The sequence below is a fragment of the Hemitrygon akajei genome, chromosome 21 (assembly GCF_048418815.1).
Source record: "Hemitrygon akajei chromosome 21, sHemAka1.3, whole genome shotgun sequence".
Lineage (NCBI taxonomy): Eukaryota > Metazoa > Chordata > Chondrichthyes > Myliobatiformes > Dasyatidae > Hemitrygon > Hemitrygon akajei.
In genome coordinates this window covers 56,795,948-56,804,427 of record NC_133144.1, presented here as the reverse complement: position 1 = coordinate 56,804,427, position 8,480 = coordinate 56,795,948, and positions in this window count along the sequence as shown.

Below are 8,480 nucleotides of genomic sequence, written 5' to 3'. Positions count from 1 at the left end.
GCTCTGGATTAGGTTGGATGAGCAACACCTTATATTCCGCAAAATGGGATTCCCTGGTGGCCATCCATTTCAATTCTACTTCCCATTCCCATTCCGACATGTCAGCCCATGGCCTCCTGTAATGCCACAAAGAGGTCACACTCAGGTTGAAGGAGTAACAGCTTATATTCTATCTGGGTAGCCACTAACCTGAAGGCATGATCATCGATCTTGCTAACATCCCTTAAGTGCCCCTGCCACCTTCACCATTCCCATTCCTGTTCCCCTCTCTCACCTCATCACCTTACCTGCCCATCACCTCCCTCTGATGCTCCTCCCCCTTCTTCTTCCATGGTCTTCTACACTTTCCTATCAGATTCCCCCTTCTCCAGCCCTTTATCTCTTTAACCTATCGACTTCCCAGCTCTTTACTTCACCCTCTCCCCCTCTCCTGGTTTCACCTATCACCTACCACCTTATATTTCTTCCTCCCTTTCCCCCATCTTCTTGCTCTAACTTCTCATCTTTTTTTCCAGTCCTGATGAAGGTTCTCCACCTGACACATTGACTGTTTACTCTTTTCCACAGACGCTGCCTGACCTGCTGCTTTCCTCCAGCATTTTGTGTGTTGCTTGGATTTCCAGCATCTGCAGATTTTCTCAACTATCGGCAGAATCTCTTGTGTTTATGTGCTTCTAATAAATTGTACCTTCCCAGGTAGAGCTGGGAAGTTCTCAACAATATCGAGGAATGCAATACGTGCTTCATTGATGGTGAGTCCGTAATAGTTGCAGGGCAAAGAACTGATGTTCACAGGAATCTGTCAGTTAATGCCATTGTCCTTTCAGGTGGAGCACAGGTGAGGATGTAAAGTGTGATGGAGAAGACTCAAATCCTGCTTTAAAAGACATTTGCAATTATGCGATGCCCTAGACAGGAAGTGGCAAAATTCTTTGCTTGTCACCTTTACAGCCAGTTTTATCCCATGAACCTTGTTAAGTAGGTTCTTCTTCCACCAATCCTTAAACTGCACCTCATTCCAATGATCTTCTGTGTGACTATAATGTTTGCATTGATAACAAAGTGAAGGCTGTTGCCAAGGAATTTTTGTTGCTCCTGCTCTGTTTTTGTTGACTGCACTGGGAATCCTAGAATGAAACAGAAGAATTCGGCTTAATCCACTGTGATAGAGAGCACTTGGTAAATGCACCCTTTACACACAAACTTTGCCTTGTCATTCTGCTGTCGTTGAGCTGAGCGTACACATTCCAATGTCTTTCTTGATATATTCTCATAGTGGCTCCTAAACCGAGCTGATGCACTCAGGTTGACTTTGTGGTGCCTTTCCCACCATACTTGGCGGAATATTCCATTTCTTTAGTAATGGAGAAGTGTCGATGTGTACACGTGGTTTGTATACTGTATTTAAGGTAGATACCTCTGTTGATTCAGTAAAATCATTGTAACTACATTGTGTGGCACTTCTTATTCTAACTTATGTGTACTCTTAAGTTAACTTTGTTGGTAATTAAAGATGGTAAAACAAGGAATTTTTCACTCAGTAGGAGAGAGAGGTATGGGTTGCTAATAGTTCACACTGTGACAGGACAAAAAATAGTACGGAGCTATAATTGTGTTTTCTGGCAGAAATACTTCTGTATATATTAGCAGTTTTATTTTTGCAAGGGTGATTTTTGAAGCACCTAATAAACTCTCTTGCACTAAAGAGCTAAGCGATGTCAGCCATTTTTTCCTTTGGTCGTAACCCATGCATCTAACATCCACCATGTCTGAATTAATGTTTACAGAGAACATTCTAGTCTCCTGTTAGCCTTGAAATGCTTCTTTCTCACTGATGATTAAATACTTCTTTTTATGTTCTTCCAATGACACAGATAGAGGTAATGTGCTATAACCAACAGCTTCCTCTCTGTTTACGACACAATCTCACGCTCTAAATGGTAGTCTTCTCTTGTACATTATGCTCAGAGCAGCTTTGGAGGGGTTGGCCTTGCACAGTCTTTGTGCCCCACAGAGGTCCTTTATATTGGGTCCTTTACACCTCTGAGGGACACAGACCAAATGAGTGGGGATTATTATTTATTTAGACATTCATCACAGCAACAGGCCCTTCCAGCCCAGTGAGCTTGCACCACTCAATTACACTCGTGACCAATTAACCAACTGTGGGCAGAAAGAGGAGCTCCTGGGGCAAATCCATGTGGTCATGGTGAGAACATACAAACTCCTTACTGAGAGTGGTGGAATTGAACCTGGGTCGCCGGAGCTGCTACAGTGTTACACTAGCTCTTACACTACCAGTTAATAGGCTTTTCCAGCAATTAGAGACTTTCCCAGCAATTACAGAGCAGTTGCTTCTGTATTTTTCGAGAAGCTTCTTAGTTTCCAGTCACAGGTGACAGGCTACTTGAATCTGGTTATTTTATAGGTTAATTGTTATTACTGGAATTTTTGTTATCTCTGGTCTGAGTACGAGACAATAGTAATCGCCTTTTCCTTGATATTTTCTTTGCTCTTTCAGTTCCTCTTTGTTCTTGCAACATTTAATAAAACTGCTTGCCATACATTTTATGTCTCAATCTTGACTTGTGAAGAACCTTTGGATCATGAAAGCATCAGGATCCGACAAAGGACACATTGTCTCTCAGGAGAAAGTTACCTGGTTTCTTTTTTATTATATAAGTTAGTTCCAATGACTTGACAGGAAAGATGTAAATAAGGTTGAAAGAGTACAGAGAAAATTTTATAAGGAAGTCACCAGATCCTTATAAAATTTTATAAGGAAGTTGTCAGGAAGGCCAGAGTTATAAGGAAAGATTGAAGGAAATGTTAGGATCTTATTCCTTGAAATGTGGAAGATTGAGAGGAGATTTAATAGAGGCATACAAAATTATGAGGGGTATCGATAGGGTCCATGCAAGCAGGCATTTTCCACTGAGGTTGGGTGGGACTACAACCAGAGGTCATGGGTTAAGGGTGAAAGGTGAAAAGTTTAAGGGGAACATGAGGGGAAATTTCTTCACTTGGAGGGTTGTGAGAGTGTGGAATGAGCTGCCTGCACAAGTGGTGCAGGTGAGCTCAATTTCAACATTTAAGAGAACTTGGATAGGCACATGGACAGTAGAGGTATGGAGGACTATGGTTCCATGTGCAGGACGATAGCAGTAGGCAGTTTAAATGGTTTGGCATGGACTAGATGGGCCAAAGGGCCTGTTTCTGTGCTGTAGTTTTCTGTCTCTATGAATGCTCCAAAATAGTTAAATCTTTAAACAATATATCTTTTGTTGGATGCATGAATTACCTCATTTTTATGAATGCCAAAATCTTTCGATGGTCCCAACTACTTGACAGATTTTGGCGAAGGTGGAGGTGGGAGTGAGGGAGTGAGGGGAGAGGTGTGGGTGGAATGAATTGTGAGCGGGGAGTGGGAGGTCCTTACCAGCTGTAGAAGCTGGATTCCTATGCAGACATTATCCCTTCCCTGACATACTGGGAATCGTATCCTCCCCTTGGTATCACATTGGGATGCACTGGTCTAGCTGGAGGTAATCAGAAGACGTGGCTCAATGTACAAACATTCCGTCATTCCTAAACAGAGAAGAGCTCAGTTGGACAGTTAATTAGATAAAAAAAACAACAAAGACACGGAAATTAAAAGTAGCATCCAATGCAGACTAGTCAAATATAACAGCATGTACTCAAAGCACTGACTGGATGCATGTCTGAGTTTCATAGAACATAGCACAAATCGGGTCCTTCGGCCCACTACATTCTACCAAATCTTTAACCTACTCCTAAGATCAATTAAATGCTTTCCTTCTACATAATCCTCCATTTTTCTATCATCCATGTGCCTATCTAAGAGTTTCTTAAATGTCCCCAACGTATCTGCCCCTACCACCACCATTGGCATCTGTATGCAAAGTCTTTGATAAGGTGCCATGTGAGAAGTTATTAAGCAAAGGTAGAGCACTTGTGATTGGGTATGATATATCGGCATTGCCTGAAGGCTGATTAATAAGAATAAATGGGTCATGATGAGTGGAACACCCCAGAGATTAGTAACAAACAATATTGAAATGACCAACTGCAATCTATCCAGTGGCTGGTGATGATTCCAAGCTGGGTGACAGTGAGAGTTGAGAGGAAGATGCAGGGGATTGTAGATAATGACAGAAAATGCATTTATTTCCTCTGTGCAATAAAAGAACACATCACAGCAACCAATACCTATCAAAATGGCATTGTTCATGTTTTTAGTTAGTCAGAATTACACCCCTGCTTATATTTAAAACTTGTCTCAGCCAATGATTGTTGGGGAGGCTTCTCATTGAATCACTGGAACCATGGAAGCCATTTGGCCCATCATGTGCATGACAGCTCTCTGTGGAACATCTAAGTCAGTTAGTCCTATCCCACCTCACTCTTTGCTTGTTACTCTGCAAGTCACTTCCCTCAAGTTCTTTCAAATTCCCTTTTAGGAACCTGGATTGCCTCTATTTCTAGAAGGCCTACAGCAATGAATTCCAGATCACAGCTTTTCTCTGGACGTTGCTCCAGGAAACAAGATGACGATCACAGCTGAACCTTAGTTGGCTTTGCATTATGAATTGAAGACAAACGTTGATACAACCTTGTGAATATTTTCTGAAGTATTCAAATGGAGCTTCAGCTACATCTTGCCAGAAGTACTGTGTTTTGATGAAAGTGAACAAATGAGGCCGTGTGAAGAGGACGTCTGCTGAATGGAAGATAAAGGGAAGGGAAATTAAGAGCAATTTGTGAAATAAATCAAGACAAGCAACCCAGAGGAGTGAATAAAAACAGAGAAAGAAAGAATTATTGCTGTTATGGAAACACTCTGGCAAGGCGGCCAAAAGCCATAAACTTGTTCAATGGCAAAAATATGGGATTGCCAGCACTGAGTTACGAAAGCAAAATTTAATTAAAGGATTCATAAACTGGACAAGCAAAACCCAAGAGATTTACAAATGTCAGAACAATCTAAGAATTGAGCTACTGACATAAATTATTAGCCAGACCAGAGTTGTTTTCTAACAGGTCAATGTGGTATCTTCATTAATCTTTTGACCTTGACAAATCAATGTATGAAGATTGGGATCCACATCAGGTCAATGGTTCAAATCTGGAGACTAGAAGAAACATAAATAAACTTTTAAAAGTATCTGAAACTGTTTTGTAATATTTTTTGTACAATCTTCTGATTTTCTGATCTGTCATATTAAAATCTGATGCTCTCTTCCCAAAGGTGCCGTATTTACTTCCTGTATCTTGTTTTCTCTCCTTCCTGTTCTTAATCAACATAACTTGCATGCTACAAACTAAACAGTGGACGAAGATGACAATGGTGGCCAATTACATTGGACTTCTAACCCTTTGCTCTGATTAAGTTGGTGTTTCAGTTGGGAGATCCAAAAATGTGGTGAAGGGAATATACACTAAGATTGATTCTTCACCTCACAATATACCTCATTATGGCTGTGCACCTGCACTCCCTCTGTAATTCTAACACATCCCGTTACTGCTTTTCCCTTCCACCATCTTGACATGTCATTGCAATGAAATGATCTGTATGCAAGGCATGCAAAACAAAGTTTTAAAGATTAAAGACAAAGCCTAGCTGCATGTTGTATGTACATCGAAACATACAGTGAAATGTGTTGTTTGTGTCAAATCAAACAAGCCCTGAGTGACTTGGAAGAGGAACCAGAAGAAGCAGAAGGCCTACAGGACTGCACCTCACCACACCCCCATCCCCACCCCACACAATGCACGTGGGTCAGACACACACCCCTCTCCCATCCACCTCACAGACCCCACTTCCATCAGGACCACCCACTGCCACCCAACACCCCATCCTCACACAGCTCCTACCACCACCTTAGATGAGATGTTAAGTTCAGTTACAGGAACTTAATCAGAATCAGATTCAGGTTTAATATAACTGGCACATGTCGTGAAATTTGTTGTTATGTGGTAGCAGTGCAATGTAATACATAATAATAAAAACTGTGAAAACTGTGGATCATAGTAAGATATATATATGTACATCTTACTGTATATATACATCTCGTGTGTGTTAAATTAAATAATTAGTGCAAAAAGAGAATAAAAATAGTGAGGTAGTGTTCATGGGTTGGTTCATTGTCCATTCAGAATTCTGATGGTGGAGAGGAAGAAATTGTTCCTAAAGCACTGAGTGTGTGCCTTCGGGCTCCTGCACCTCCTCCCTGATGAGAAGGCATCCTGTGTGATGGTATTTGAGCAGTTCTGATACTGCTCAATGGTTGACTGTAGAGTTCTACCTGTTTTCTGTACAGCTTTCCTCCGCTATCAAAAACAAACCATTCATACGTCAGCTGTGTGTAGGAACTTGCTTCGAGTAAATTGGCTTTTGGCACTGTAGATACTATGGAGACGATTTGTTGCTTGTAAAGATGTTTTAAGGGCTTCCAAAGTGAAGCTTTTCCAATGTAGTTAAGGGCGAGTATTCTCAGAGGCATTGAAAGCTCAGTGAGTTCTGCAGACAGATTTTTTAAAAACCAAATCCAATGAATATACTTTTAATTACAATTTCTTGTTCTGTCCGAAGAGAATTGAGAGATACTGGGCCAGTCAGAAAGAGACCAGGTTATATAAGTTCAGAGAATTTCCTGGTTTGTTATCTCATGGCACTGTGAAGGAGCAGGGTGTTGCTCCAGCCAACAGTGGCTTAATCAGTAGCACTCTGTCTGATTCAGTATTCAACCCCAAACCTCAGACAATAATCTAGCCCAATTCTGCTCAATAGTGATTAGGGAATGCTGTGCTGTTGGGAGCATTGATCAGATTTTAAATGCCATGCCATCTCTTTTGTTCTATGAATGGAAAATATATTAAGGCAATATTTTGACAAAAAACAGCACTTTTTTTCTTCGCTTAACAGAGAGGAGACATCCTCTCGCAGTGACTATTGGGCAGAAAGCACAGCTTGCAACAGCGTCACAGGTCATATGAACAGCATTCAGAAGAAAATCAAAATTAAACATAAACTAATGCAACACCATTTAACCAGCTGATCTATCTCACTCCTCATGTAACTCAGTGTTAAATTACATTTGAAAGTACACCTCAAAGTCTTTTACCATGTTAAAGATGTCAGCAAAAGTCAGGCTAGGTGTGGTGAACCATTTTGAGAGCGTATACTCAAATTAGTAGTAACCTTCTCACATGCCGTTGTAATTTTGAGCCAAGAATATCATTGATTAATGAATTAGTTACAATAATCATGGACTTTTTTAAGGAAAAAGGCTGAGTCCTGTTCCTTATTTACATGTTTTCATTTTTCACTATTAATAAATGTATAAAAGAGAGATTGAAATAAATGTAGCACTTCAGAAAATTACTAACCTTATTCAAAAAATAATTAATGTTCATCTTTTATAAAAAAATTAGAAAAACAACATCTTTTCAAAATAGTATTGCTACTGTAATCATTTACTATTCAAATACTGATGTGTACATCAGGTCTGTGAGGATTTCAAAACATATCGTCCAAAGTCATATGTTATCGCAACCATCTATCTGACACCAAGCTGGCCTGAAACATTTCCTGTGAAAACATCTCACTGCTCTTGGGCTGCAAAATATCATTCACAGCTTCATTTGGCAGTAAAGATACTCATTATGTGTCTTTTTATTATGGGTGCAGTTTAAAGAATCAAGGGGTGCGGCACTACATACCGCGCTCTTATGAGATCTTTGTGCGTGCTGTCTTGGGGACGCGCGCCCGAGAGTTGCCGAACCCTGAGGCAGGCTTTTGCCATCGATAACAATCGAGCCTTGGAGTCAGTAGGTTCTGTGGTCACTTCTTAGTGTTGGCTTTATTCTTGCATCAGAACAGATCCTCCAGCTGGCCGCACAAATTATCTTCACGATTGTCAGAGATCATAGTTATACAACATGGACACAAGCCCTTCGGCCCAACTTGCCCATGCTGTCCAAAGTAACCACCCCATCTAGTTCCATTTGTCTGCATTTGGTCCACGTCCAATCTTTCCCATCAATAAACCTGCCTAAATATCTTTTGAATACTGTAATTGTACTTGTCTCTACAACTTCCTCTGGCAGCTCATTCAACATACCCGCCACCCTTTCTGTGGAAAATCCTGGTCCTATCACTTTAAACAAAGGCCCACTAGTTTTAGACTCCCCTACCCTGGGAAACAAATCATCATCACCCACCTTATCAGTGAGGGGAGGAGCAGCCTGGGTCAGGGTTGTTGTGGTTTCAGGAGCATTCAGGAGGACAGGGCTGATGAAATCAGAATCAAGAATTAGATTTATTATTACCAATTTGATGGGAAATTTGTTGTACTGTAGCAGCAGACCTCCAAGAGGACCACAACCTTGCCTCAGTCGTCTGGAGGGCTATGTTGGCTGGAGTCAGGGCTTTGTGCTTCAGCTCTTGGTTGTGTCGG